Genomic DNA, 15,529 nt, shown 5'->3' with positions numbered 1-15,529 from the left:
ACAAACATCAACAACCAGTGAAATTAAAGTCAGCTCACGATTTGGATGATCCAGGGTGACGTCGAACAAAGAACATGCAGCTCTATTCAGGCTTGTCAGATGTATTCCTTTTGCCATAAGCACAGTGTTTTGGCATGAATTGTGCCAAACTCCTTCAGAGGTTATCCACGATAACTGTCCAGATCCAGCATTGTGCTGCAGGAAACAAAGCCAAGAGACCGATCAGATGCCCTCTTCTCATCACAGGACACAGAGCAGCCTGTTTAGCACGGTGTCTCATGTTGGAGGAAGATCCATTGGTCTGATGAGAAACAATTTCTCCTGCATGCAACTGATGGTAAAACTAGTATTTGGTGGCAGCCTAACATAGCCTATACACCCAAGATCATTGTAAAGTCCATCCCTTTTTGTAGCAGTTCCATGATATAAGGTTGCCTGCCATATGCTTGCAAACCTGACCTTGTCACGATACAGAGTAAGCTGACAGGTGAAAGGTACCTTTGGCACATTTTTGGTCACGATTTTGTTTCTATTTTGACAATCCCAAGTTCTTACAAGTCCTGTATTCATGGATGACAATGCCCGGCCCCATTGTTCTCATGTAGTTGTTGACTTCTTACGAAATGATCCCATTATAACATTGCTCTGGTCATCAAGTAGTCATGATTTAAATCCAATAGAGCATGTTTGGAACATGTTTGGCCATTACATTTAATAAATGGACTTTCCTGTGCAGATTCTGGCGCAGTTGGAGGCTGCGTTCCACCGTGGATGGCAACAAATCCCTTTGGATTCTCTCCAGTGGCTTCTTCAGGGGATTACAAGGAGGGTTATAGCAGTCATTCGTTCTAACGGTACTTACGCGCATTATTGACTTTTGGAGACATTCTTTCTGTTTTGACACCATGGATGTCGTTATTCACTGGTCTAGGGCCTACGCCACACGATGTGTTGCCAGCAGCCTCATTCTAAAGTCATCGTGTTTTTGGTGAAAAACAATTACAATTAAAATTATAATTAAATTAAATTATTATTAATTATATTATAAAATTATATATAAAAGTTATATTTAATTATATTGCATTCTATTTAATTTAATTATTATAAAATTATATGATAAAAATTATATATAAACGTTATATTTAATTATATTACATTATATTTAATTAAATTATTATTAATTTATTATAAAATTATATATAAAAATTATATAATAAAAATTATATATAAACGTTATATTTAATTATATTACATTATATTTAATTAAATTATTATTAATTTATTATAAAATTATATATAAAAATTATATAATAAAAATTATATATAAACGTTATATTTAATTATATTACATTATATTTAATTAAATTATTATTAATTTATTATAAAATTATATATAAAAATTATATAATAAAAATTATATATAAACGTTATATTTAATTATATTACATTATATTTAATTAAATTATTATTAATTTATTATAAAATTATATATAAAAATTATATAATAAAAATTATATATAAACGTTATATTTAATTATATTACATTACATTTAATTAAATTATTATTAATTTATTATAAAATTATATATAAAAATTATATAATAAAAATTATATATAAACGTTATATTTAATTATATTACATTATATTAATTAAATTATTAATTTATTATAAAATTATATATAAAAATTATATAATAAAAATTATATATAAACGTTATATTTAATTATATTACATTATATTTAATTAAATTATTATTAATTTATTATAAAATTATATATAAAAATTATATAATAAAAATTATATATAAACGTTATATTTAATTATATTACATTATATTTAATGAAATTATTATTAATTTATTATAACATTATATATAAAAATTATATAATAAAAATTATATATAAATATTATTGTATTCTATTATAGTTAATTATAAAATTTAGATATTCATTATTAAATTATAATTTAATTAAAATAAAATTACAAAAATAAAAACTACAGACATCTGCATTTTGTGATTTAAAAAAAAAATCAAAACCATTGAATTTTTCTCATTTGTCGAACATGTTTACTTTCCAATTTTAAATATTTTTTCAAAATAAAAAAAATAGTTTCTGAATAACTTTCTCGGTTATTGCTATGTTTAAAGTTTGATTTCATATCGGATTGCTAGCAATCTAGCTAACAAACTAGCAGAAAAAACTACTGAATTCAAAACCTGAGATACACTTTGTTATGCTTGTGCCTCTCCATATGCATGTGCTCACCAGGGAAGAGGGAGGGAAGGGGGTGCATCACAATTTTGGAATCCCCCTCTCTTTTGAACTCTGATTACCCATCTTTGTGCCAAGCACAGACACTGAAACCCATTAACATCTACCTTGTGTTATGTTGGTCTCATGAGGACCCAATGTTGTTGGTTATTGTGCGACCTCCAACGGAGGAAGTATCTCTTCTGCTATGATTTAATCAAGGCCATTAGCACCATTGCCAGATACAGAATCTACCTGCTTTGACTATTCCTCCCATTCCTGTGTCGTTCTTTGCAATCCGGTATTGTTTAACGTCTGCACACACTGGGTCCAGGGAAAACTGGCAGCCTGCTCCTGGTCCTGCAGTGTTACGTGCTGTACTAAGAGAAGGTTAAGGTGTAGGATAATGTTAAGGTGTAGAATAATGTTAATAGTCAGTTTCCTGATGTAATTTTGCTGGCTTTTTGGGGGGAATAGGAAAACTATACATTTTCTGAAACCTTATGGGTCACTGAGTGCGAGAATCGATGTGGGCATTTAAAAAAATTATTCAATGGCGGCCATATTGGAATTCAAAATGGCCGCCAGGTTTCAACTACTTTTCAACATAATTCAGGCATTTTTTACTCTATGAAGCCCATTTTTGTGTCACAAAATAGCATTTATTATGGGTAGTAGCTCATTTTGCATAGTTCCAGTGCAGAGTGCCGCCATTTTGTTTTTCAAAATGGCTGCTATTACAAACCCAATATTTAAGATCTTATTAATCGGCGAGGACTTTTTTGTAATATACTAAGTTTTAATGGCAATATAAGAGCAAATGAGTTCATACAGTCACAAGGATAAAACCACATTGGAATATAGTTTTTAAAATCCCTGATGGCCGGCATATTGGAATTCAAAATGGCCATCATGTTTCAACTATTTTTCAATATAACTTGGGCATGATGATTTATCATTTAATCATTTAATTATTTATCATTCAATCATATCATTTAATAATTTAATATCATTTTCATCATTTCATTTCATGATTTCAATTTCAATTTCATTTCATGCTGGACAGTCGGCGCTAATCCCAGAACCTGCGGGTTTTCTCTGTGACGTGGAGTCCTGAAGTTGGCTGAATCACTGCTTGGGGCATATGTTGCCTGTCTCTTTGTCTTGAACCCATACATTATATTCTGGCATTCAGTGACTACTGCTCTCTCAATTACATCTTTCCTTGCTTTGGTTTCCAACTCTTGTACAGGCCCAACCATAATCCATCGGATAAGTGTATACAAATCAAGTGGAACATCATCAATGGTGCTGGAAACTTGTATTGGATAGCATGATGGGATTTCCTTCCTGATGAAGACTTCAATACTCCTGCGTACTTGCTGTGCTGAGCTGTATATACAGTCACGTGAAAAGGTAAGTACACCCCATGTAAAGTTTTGACTTTTTCAACATATTTCAACATTCAGCTATTTGATCTTCATTTCAACAATATTGATAGAAAAAGGTGATATCATATAACAAATATCATGAAACATTTACATTTTGTAGTCCAACTCTGGATGTGGGCAACACTCTGGCAGTTGTATCTATCTATAATTCCATTAATCTCTGTGTGTATGTGTGTTTGTATGTGTGTATGTGTGTATGTGTGTATGTGTGTATGTGTGTATGTTTGTCTGTGACCGCTGTTTCTCGACAACTACCGGTCCGATATACTTTAAACTTGCCAGGTATATTGCTGGGGACCCGAGGATGTGCCTTTTCAAGGTTTCATATTAATCGGAGAAGTAGTTACCGAGCTATGGCGATTTCTTTACCAAACACTGCAAGCCGTTCGCTTTGGACCAAACCATTTCATGTAAATAGAGGGGGGGTTCTGTGGTCGTTGCGAATGGACCAAACCATTCATGTAAATAGAGGGGGGGGGTTCTGTGGTCGTTACTGCCACGTGCTTTCAAAGTTTTTTTTTGTTGTTGTTTGCACGCATGTTTTTTTGCACCCACGTACGGGCACGCCCTAGGATGTTTACACACACACACCCCTACACAATTTTTTTTTTTTTTTTTTTTTTTGGCAAGGAACGGGCACCCACATACGGGCACGTCCTAGCTTATATATAGTACGGGCATGCCCTAGTAATTTAAATAAACGTAAATTCAATTTTCGCATGTGGAAAAAGTAAGTACACCCCGCCATTTATCACTACTTTAAATACCTAAAATTAGAATCAGGTGCACCAGCTCAGGTGCAAATGCTTAGAACATCGTTAGAGAGGTTCTTGGAGGAACCTGTCTTATTTAAACCTCAGACATTTCGTTTGGTTTGCTCTTTGTTGTTGAAGTGTGTGGCGTCACCATGCTTAGACCAAAAGAGCTCTCTGAGGCCTTCAGAAAGAAGGTTATAGATGCCTACGAGTCTGGGAAGGGATTTAAAAAGATCTCCAAACAATTTGAAATCAATCATTCGACTGTCCGGAAGATCATCTACATGTGGAGAAGATTCCAAACAACTGCCAACTTGTTCAGGCCAGGCCGCCCCAGCAAGTTCAGCCCAAGAGCAGACCGCAAGATGCTGAAAGAAGTCTCTAAGAACCCCAGAATGTCATCACGGGACCTACATGTAACTCTTGCCACTGTTGATGACAAAGTGCACGAGTCTACCATTAGAAAGAGGCTGTACAAATTTGATCTACATGGGAGGTGTGCCAGGAGGAAACCTTTGCTGTCCAGAAAGAACATCAGGGCAAGACTAAAGTTTGCCAATGAACACCTACGCAAAGACCAGCACTTCTGGAACAATATGCTCTGGACAGATGAGTCAAAGGTAGAGCTATTTGGCCACAGTACCAGAAGACATGTTTGGCGAAAACCAAAGACAGCATTTGACCACAAGAACCTGATTCCAACTGCAAAGCATGGTGGTGGAAATATTATGGTTTGGGGCAGCTTTGCTGCATCAGGGCCTGGGCAGCTCACCATCATAGAATCCACTATGAATTCTTCATTGTACCAGACGGTGCTTGAGGATAATGTGAGGCCATCTGTCGGAAAGTTGAAGCTCAACCGAAGGTGGACCTTGCAACATGACAATGACCCTAAACATACCAGTAAATCCACCAAGGAATGGCTGAAAAGAAAGAAATGGAGGGTTCTGGAATGGCCAAGTCAAAGCCCGGATCTAAATCCCATCGAGATGTTGTGGGGGGATTTGAAACGAGGTGTGCATGCAAGAAACCCCTGAAACATCGCACAGCTGAAATACTTCTGCATGGAGGAGTGGGCAAAAATTTCTCCCAGTCGGTGTCAGAGACTGGTAGACAGTTATAAGAAACACCTACTTGAGGTTGTTTCTGCCAAAGGGGGCAATACCACCTATTAGAGCCAAGGGTGTACTTACTTTTTCCACATGCGAAATTTGCATTTATGTTTATTTAAATTATACAATGGACTACAAAATGTAAATGTTTCATGATATTTGTTATATTATATCACCTTTATCTATCAATATTGTTGAAATGAAGATCAAATAGCTGTATGTTGAAATATGTTGAAAAAGTCAAATCTTTACATGGGGTGTACTTACTTTTTCACGTGACTGTATGCTTCATGTCATGTATGTCACTGCTTGTGATTGCGGTGTAGACCATACCCTCCTCACATGCTTCTGTGGAGTACAGAACAGCAGGTTTTGTTTTATTCAACTGTAGAACAGATTTCAAATGGGGCAGTTCTGAAAGTATTTTTTCCTTGAGCCATTTGTAGGTTAGCTCAGGGTGATGATTTTCAATGGCTTCTTTGCCTCCTAGCATATTAACATATGTTGTACGGATAGTCCGCTATTGACAGATATGCTTTGTTTCTGGTTTGGAAATCAACAAGATGAATCAATTCAATTAAACATGCGACTTGCATTGAATTTTGTCGGGTCCCCATCTTTGGTTTGGCGGCTTCTTCTCGCAAAACGTGAATCACGTTTCCTCCAACATGGTTTATGATACTTCACATCGATTGCATGTCCATCGGAAGGTGCGATTGAGGTGTTCCGTCGTGTTAGGAATACTGCATTTCCAGATGCTTCCACAGCGGCCCTGAGAGCTTTACCAGCATTTTCTGACCTGAGATTCAGCAGCTGCTCTTCATCTTCGTATTTCTGGCAGAAAAAACACACATCTTTGTTTAGTGGTGTTGTGCATGTCCGTGTAAAAACGGACTGCGAAGAAGTTGATGGTTCATCCATTCTCAAGCTCTTTCTCTTTCGCCCTGGCTGCTTAGCAGAAATTGTTCCTGCAGACAATGAATCTGCCTTGTGTTTGTTTCTGAACGAGAAACCATCGTTTTATTAGTAGCATCGCTGTAGCACCGACGATGCCAAATCGCACCCGATGCCTTCAGCATTTCTGTGGTAGTTTGGCTTCGTCGCTTTTGGATTTGAAGAATAAATTGGACATCTTGCGAGCCTGATCGTTCTTTCACTGAATCAAGCAAACGGATGTACGAGTTATCTTTTGGGCATTTCACCAACGGTCCTTTGCTTATTGTAGTCTTTTGACAGATAATACACAGCTTCCAATTGGTTGATTCTTTGGTTTTCTCAGACTGACAGCCAAGCTCTGGTACCTCGTCCATGATGTGTTCGTATCTGTTACGCTGAAATGAGAAGAATGTTAAAGACACGCACATCCTTGTTAAATGCTAAGAAGTCAGATATTTTGCCCACAGGGTATCACTAATGATTGTTGCACCTAAGGTCTGTTCACACTCTACTGCTGTGCAGTGCGGTAAAAGGTCTAACAACGTTTTACCACTGCAGCAACTTGCAGTGCTTGATTTAACTATTAATTTGCGGTATTGGTGCTGAGCAATGGCAGCTGCAGTGTGACAGTGCAATGCAGTTGAGCATGAATGGACATTAATAGTGAGCAATATTGCATAAGTGCTAAAACATTGTCAAAGTTGATATTGTTTTGGCAAATTGACGGTTTAAGGTGAGTCGGAGTTATTGAAGTCGGATTAGTCCGATTAGGTGAGTCGGAGTTATTGAAGTCGGATTAGTTATATTATGTAGTTATTGAAGGTAATGCAGCTTCTTTTCCAACTTCTTACTTGAACCCGAGCAGTGGTAAATGCCAAAGAATATATTTATTTTAATTCCACTTCTCACTTTAAATGTGTTCTGTAATTACATTTTCGATTGTTTCACTGAGTTTACAAAGTAATTATATGTTCTGAAGTTTAAGCTGAAATCCTTTTTCATTCATATCCTCAGGTTTTCATTTATCTTTTTATCCATAGGCCATGAAATATTTATTTTGTTTACTTATTAACATGTAAATATGTAACATGCAGCTTGTGTTATAAATGGTAGGAAAATGTATGTGCTCTTTGCTCTGTGGGTTGCCATTTTTTGTAACCATGTATATTTAATGTTTGAAACAACCTTGGGAGATGATGTAATGATCCATTCTATCAGGATTCTAGCTTGATCCAGCTATCACGGGTAAAATTCTGCCTGGGCTCAAATAAATCGAACTACATTTTGTAAGAGGCAGAGCATCTCAGAACTGCCATGTTTTATACTCGTATGGGGAAAGTAATCCAATTATCCCTATGAATTCACCATGTTTGTTAAATACCCTCATCATCGACGGTATCCCAGTATCCACCTCCCCTCACATCCGGAATCTTGGCGTCATCTTTGACCAAACCCTTTCCTTCGACAAATACACTAAACAGATCACAAAGACAGCCTTCTTTCACCTGAAAAACATTGCCCGTCTCCGCTCATCCCTCTCCTCCACGGCTGCAGAAACCCTCATCCACGCCTTCATCACCTCCCGTCTGGACTACTGCAATAGCCTCCTCTATGGTTCACCCTCAAAAATCACCAATAAACTCCAATACATTCAGAACTCCGCTGCCCGTCTACTCACCCATTCCCGGACCCGTGACCACATCACCCCCGTCCTTTACAAGCTTCACTGGCTCCCCATCCCCCAGAGAATCCAGTACAAAATCCTCCTCTTGACATACAAAGCCCTCCATAACCTGGCCCCATCCTACCTGGCTGACCTCCTCTCCAGACACACTCCCACCCGCAACCTCCGCTCTGCTGGTACCAACCTCCTGACCCCCTCCATCCGGACCAAATTCAGATCCTGGGGGGACAGGGCCTTCTCCATCGCTGCTCCCACCCTCTGGAACTCACTACCTCACACTATCAGAGACTCCTCCTCACTCACCACATTCAAAACATCACTAAAGACCCACTTGTTCAACACTGCATTCAACATTCAACCCACAGCATTTAACCCCTGACTATCTCTTCTCCTTCTCCTTCCTTTTGCTTTAAATATTTCCCTATTGATTCTTGTCTTTTTGCAATTGTTGTTTTCATGTATTGTTATGCATTATGTTTTCCACTCTGTCAAAGCGCCTTTGGGCTTCTGGAAAAGCGCTATACAAAATAAATGAATTATTATTATTATTATTATTATAACTACCACCTATTATTTGCCACCAAACTAAGGAATTGCATGTCAGTCCCTTAATTGAAATTAATAGTCTTGTCTGAATTTTTTATGCAGTTTTTATTTTTAAAATTCAATATTTAATTTTGATCCACAATTTTTATTGCTCATTTTTAAAATACACACACTCCCAAGCAATACATACCATCAACATTGAATGCAGGGAAACAATTTTTTTAGAGGATGGATTCATCGACAGTGTTAAACGAGACTTGGTGGTGCAATGGTCAGAGTGCCCGCTCTGAGTCTTCGAGATCGGCAGTTCAAACCTGACCGTGTCATACCAAAGACTTGAAAAATAGTATGTGCTACTTCCTTGTTTGATACTGTTACGGATCCGGCAAATCCGCCTTTGTTGTTATTATATACTTGTAGGATTTTTAGTTTCAGGTAATACTGTTGTTAAGATTTTTGTGTGAAATGAAGATGACTTTAGTAAAAGGTGAAAATAAATGTTTGTGAAGGAAAAAGGAAGACGTGGCAAAGAGGCCGGAAGAGGAGAAAAAAAGTCAGCAGAGAGAGGAGGAGATGGCCATGAGAGAGATACAGCTGCAAAGTCGCATCGGGGCTGCGAGCGGCCTTTTTTTGATATGGGTCGCGAATGAGTTGAGGCTTCCCAGGGGAGGGATTGCCCGCGACATTGTCCTATATTGCAATTAAACCTGTGTCTTCAGTTTTATCACCAAGTGGGAGTTATTGTTGGAGAGAAATCAAGCGCCTCCATTACAGGCTGATACGCCATTTTGTCCTTGAAGAGGCTGTCTGCTTGGTGCATCTTGTTTTGTCGTTGGGATTCCCATATCTTAACGGGGAGGAACACTTTACAGAAATTGGACATATTGGAGGAAAGGTCTGAGAGAGATGGAAGGAAAGGTAGTGACACCAAGGAACATAATGATAAGGTTTCATCTAGAGTCGAGACCAAAGGATAAAATGGATTGTCCGTCGGAGACATCTGGGAACGAGGTTGAACAAACAGTGCTTCTCTGAAAGAGTCATGTTGAAGAGCAACACAGAGATTCTGAACTCCAGAGTCTGATTGGTAAAGCCATTACAGAAGAAGAGGCTATTAAGGTACCGGTTGGTTACTTCCTGAAAGGGGAAATACTTATGAGAAAATGGAGACCACCGGAGGAACCAGCGAATGACGAGTGGAAAGTCCATTACCAAATTGTGGTGCCACAACCGTACCGGAAGGAGATATTGAGTTTGGCACATGAGACACCTTTAGCCGGGCACCTTGGAGTGAACAAGACGTGTGAAAGAATTCTGGCACATTTGTTCTGGCCAGAATTGCGACGTGATGTGGCGGAATTCTGTAAATCTTGTCATTCTTGTCAGCTGGTGGGCAAACCTGATCAGAAAACCCTTTCAGCGCCTTTAAAACTGATTCCAGCTTTTGAAGAACCATTCAGCCGGGTCATTATTGACTGTATAGGTCCTTTACCGAAAACTAAGGCTGGACATCAGTATATGCTGACCATCATGTGTGCTTCAACTAGGTTCCCAGAAGCGGTGCCTCTTAGGAAATTTACTGCGACAGTTATTGTGAAGGCCTTGATTAAAATTTTCACCCTGGTTGGCCTACCTAAGGTCATCAAGTCTGATCAGGGTTACAGCTTCATGTCAAAGCTTTTTCAGCAAGTGGTACACCTGATGGGAGTGAAGCAAGTGAGGTCAAGTACTTACCATGCCGGACCAGCCCCCAATTTCTGTTAGGTGTTCCTCCCCGAACCCCGGTTACGGTGCACCTCAGAGTCTCGAGAGGGAATGTGGCAGAAAGATTTGTTAATTTGCGTGTTCTAATAAACCATGGTAAAACCACACCAATGCAATTGTAGAACAAAACAAGTAATTGTATTCAGAACTCTCACATACACAATAATAACACGATTTAAAAAGTACAATGAAAATGTCACTTGCATCAAATGAACAATACATATGATGGTACCATCATTCCCCCAATGCTCTCAAAGCATTAAACTCACGATACGACAAACGTGAGTGCAATGGAACATTCCCCAAAGTCAATGCACTAATCCTCACTAGGGTGGTCCACAGATATATGTAATATTTAATACTATTAAAAATCCATGCTCCGCAAGGCTGCCCTTGTTCTTATGTTTATAAAGATCATATGAACCAAATATGAGGTCAATTGGAACTTAATTAGAGGTTGTTCAAAAAATAACATTTTTAATATATCCTGTTTTTTTCAGAAGGCAGAAATTCGCAGCTCTTCCACAGTTTGGTTGCTGGGCAAGTCTGAAAAGGAAATAATATGTGGGGGACTACCAACCAAAGGACACACATTGCACAAAATGGGTTACCATCACATACAAGAACACCATACAGTTCGTGAAAGTGCCAAACTTAGTGTACAAGCTGTGTGTGCATACTGGGAGAAAGCACGAATTCCAGTGCAGAGAGTAGATTCCTGTGAGCGCCAACTTTTGAAGTTGGATGATGCCTACAAACTGGTAAAGAAAAATAGAACCAAGACATTCGAAAACTATAGAGTGAAGGAGCAGATGTTCAAAGATGATCTTCAATCCCTCTTCGATATCTCACCAAATGATGCGCTTGAGAAAATGACGAATGAAGAAGACAAAGCATTCCTCATCATGCAGCGTGAGGATCCCTGAAGTTCACATATGGGATCTGTGGGCAACACTCTGGCAGTGAAGGAGAACAGAAAGCGTATCAGGCTTGAGAATGAAGATAAAAGAAAAAAGAAACATGCTGCTGAGACTCTAACAGCAATGCAATCTGTTCCATCAACATCGGCTGCGGTTGATGATTATGATGAGTCTGAGATTGAAAGCTCTGATTCAGGGGACAATGAATTCAAACTCCAAAGTCCATCTTCTGCCAAACAGGCAAAAAAGGCTCCCATCAGGGTGATCACTCCAGCAATAGTGGCAACTCTGGACAGAATAAATCTCTCAGATCGGCATGCTATGTTCGTCGCCAGTGCTTTTGCACAATCTCTTGGTCATACCATTGAAGACATGTGCAAGCCAACAATAATAAATAATTTGAGTAATTGAAAATAGATAATTATCTATGAATTGATATGTGATGCTAAAAATTCTGTATCTTATTTTTCATTAAAATTTGTCAACATTTTGAGCAACCTCTAAATATTGTCCAATCAGGCTCAAATTTTCACGATAAAACTACTTCTTCGATAGGAATAGGGGCAGGCTTGTGGAAAAATGAAAATCCAATCTTCAAATTTTTGGACCACCCCAATCCTCACGCTGGTTGAAGCCGTGCAGAACGACAAGAACAGGCAGGCATCGGGACGGCAGCGGACGAGGAGTTACGAGGTGAGAGGTCGATATGGGAATTGAGCTGATATGGAAACCAAAGGCGATCAACACAATGATGTCGATTGTCGATATGGGAATCCCAACGACAAAACAAGATGCACCAAGCGGACAGCCTCTTCAAGGACAAAATGGCGTATCGGCCTGTAATGGAGGCGCTTGATTTCTCTCCAACAATAACTCCCACTTTGTGATAAAACCTGAGACGCAGGTTTAATTGCAATACAGGACGATGTATCGGGCAATCCCTCCCCCGGGAAGCCTCAACTCATTCGCGACCAATCTCAAAAAAGTCCGCTCGCAGCCCCGATGCGACTTTCCGGCTGTATCTCTCCAATGGCCGTCTCCTCCTCTCTCTGTGCCGACTTTTTCTTTTCTCCTCTTCCAGCCTCTTTGCCGCATCTTCCTTTTTCCTTCACAAATATTTATTTTCACGCTTTACTGAAGTCATCTCCATTTCACACAAAAATCTTAACAACAATATTACCTGAAACAAAAAATCCTACATGTATATAATAACAACAAAGGCGGAAGTGACGGATCCGTAACAATACTCAGAACTTTAAAAGGATAGAACATGGAAAACGACCATACATTGTCAACCATTGCACAGGCTTGACATATTTCTGCATTAAGGTTCCTCATAAGGGAACTTGTATTACATTTATCACAAGTTTAATTGCACCAATATTGGCAATTGCACACCAAAAAGTAACAGAATAACAAAATAACAAGTATTTCTTGAAAATTGTTATCAATGCATAGGTGCAAACTCATCAAAGTAAGTTTTTAAATGCAAATGATAAGTAGTCAAACATTCCATCCATAAGCTGGCCTTCATCAGATACAATGCAAACTAGAACAGCACGAGTAGAACGCATAGTCTTGCCTTGCGCATTCATTCTGAACCAAAATGCAATCATTAACTGAATCGTTAACTGACTGGTTATGGCCCATATACCCGTATCATCCTTGCACCTTATTATGTCACATTGTAGTGGGGATAGACAATGAAGGATCATTGGAATGGCTAAGAGGAGGTCAGGTCAATTGGGACACAATCATAATAAATGCCCAAGATCAAGGACACCACACCAATGGATTTAAAAAGATGGCGGGACTGAGCCAGACGGATAAGTGTAGATTCTGCAAGACAGAAATAGAAAGTACTAGTCACCTGCTCTCGCGATGCAAAAAACTATTATCAGAACAACTTTACACACAACGGCACAACAAAGTATGCAAAGTGTACAAGTATATTCATGAGCATATCTGCAAAAATGTAAACATCCCAGTACCAGAAAACTCATGGAAACACAAACTACGACCCTATGATACGACCCGATGATTCAATTGAGTGTGAAGATAGAAAACAAAGCATTGCGTCTGGACATTGTACTCAGGATAAAAAATGAAAAGACAGCATTGCTGATTGAGTTATTAGTACCCAGTGATTTTGGCCTAAATAACGCAGAAATCAAGAAAATGACCAAATACCACGACCTCAAAAATGATGTGAAAAGATCTTGGAAGCTGAAGAACGTCGAAATTGTACCAATGATAAATTAATTGGAGCAACTGGAATGATAAAGAAGAATCTCACTGAGATTTTAACAAAACAACCATCCCCAGGAATATTACCGCAAAGGAACTGCAACTGGAGGCAATCTGGGGTTCGGTGGCGATCCTAAAAAGAGAACTTGGAACGAAACTCTGAAAAACTTGAACAGCTTTGTCCATGAACCGTGATCTCTTACCGAAGCGGAGGTGGATACTTTGGGTCCTGGGAGGACTCTGTTCCACCTCGTGAAACCCACAAATTGAGATAACAGCCAACGACATACACACACACACACACACACACACACACACACACACACACACACTGGCATTGCAATAATCTCGCATCCCATTTGGAGTGAGACTAATGATGTGTGCCCAAGTCTTAAATATCCTACTGTAGTAGTGGAGCTGGGAGTATTCAATAGGTTTGACGGACGAGATACATCCAAGACACATCAATGTTTTATTTATTTTTCAATGTACAAGTATATGTTATTAGTAAGAAAAATAGAGAAGACTCATAGATATGGAAACTATTTTCAATGAGTGGCGATGAGATGAAACTCCAAATTCAAATCCCTAGTCTTCTAGGTTAGGGGCTATCGTCATGGCTTGTCACCCAGATGGAAAACGCTTGGGCTAGCATCCATGGGCACAAGTTATTTCAAAGAAAAAGTGAACAGCATTAATGTCACCTTTCCCAATAAGTCTCTTGTCTGGCTTTGGCCGTTCAAATCATTCAAATGTCCAGCAATTGGTGAAATTCCAATGCTTGCCCTAACCAGATGTCCAGCCAGCCGGTTTTTGAAAGAATTCACCAATTTACCTTCTGCAGGCAGACCGAACAAGGTGGGATTTATTGGGTACATAAAATAAATATCAACTAAAACGGTACTCAGTAGAGAGCATACCTCCGCCAGGTGAACAGTTTACGTTTTGTATCCCAGAGTAGACGAGAAAATCACAATACAGAATCACATTTAATCAAAATCATCCGTCCACAACTTTTTGAGATATCCTGCTATATATCGTTTTTGGCCCCATCTCCCAATGGTGAAGAATCACTTTTAAAAATTTATACTAGCCGGATCCGAATCCGGATCTTCACCAAAATCTAATCATTTCGTCCTTGTCACATACGCTACCTCTCTGCCAAATTTCGTCCAAAACTTTTTGAGATATCCTGCTTTGTATCGTTTTTGGCCCCATCTCCAAATGGTGAAGAATCACTTAAAAATTTATACGAGCCGGATCCGGATCTTCACCAAAATCTAATCATTTCTTCGTCGTTACATACGCTACATCTCTGCCAAATTTCGTCTGAATCCGTCGACAACTTTTTGAGGTATCTTGTTCACAAACAAACAGACAGACAGACAGGGTGAACACATAACCTCCATCCACCTTTGGTGGCGGAGGTAATAAAGATAATATCACGGTTCTAACCACCGTGTGTATCATTTATTTATCAAAAATTAATACTTTGTTGCAACATTTCTACTCACAGAATGCACCAACAATATCTGCATAATCCAAACTATGGCAGACATCGCTTTCAATTGCCATAGTGGCCAAACAGTTCAATTTATTTTGACGAAGAGTTGATGGAAATGCATTTTTGATACGGTTAATATTAGAAAATGAAAATTCCACTTTATACACAATCAATGTAGTGTCAGCAAAATTATTCATGCAACGATGACATTTAGAAATGCGGTATCAAGATTCCCAATTTCATGCACTTTCCAGATCGGGTTTCTCGGTTTCCATTTATGTTTTGTTCTTGAGTACAGGTTTTTTCAGCTCCATTAAATCCTTTGCACAAGTTTACTGCACCAAATCTGTTCTGTCT

The sequence above is a fragment of the Myxine glutinosa genome, chromosome 10 (assembly GCF_964187855.1).
Source record: "Myxine glutinosa chromosome 10, kmMyxGlut1.1, whole genome shotgun sequence".
NCBI classification, from domain to species: Eukaryota; Metazoa; Chordata; class Myxini; order Myxiniformes; family Myxinidae; genus Myxine; species Myxine glutinosa.
This window is presented reverse-complemented; position numbering follows the sequence as displayed.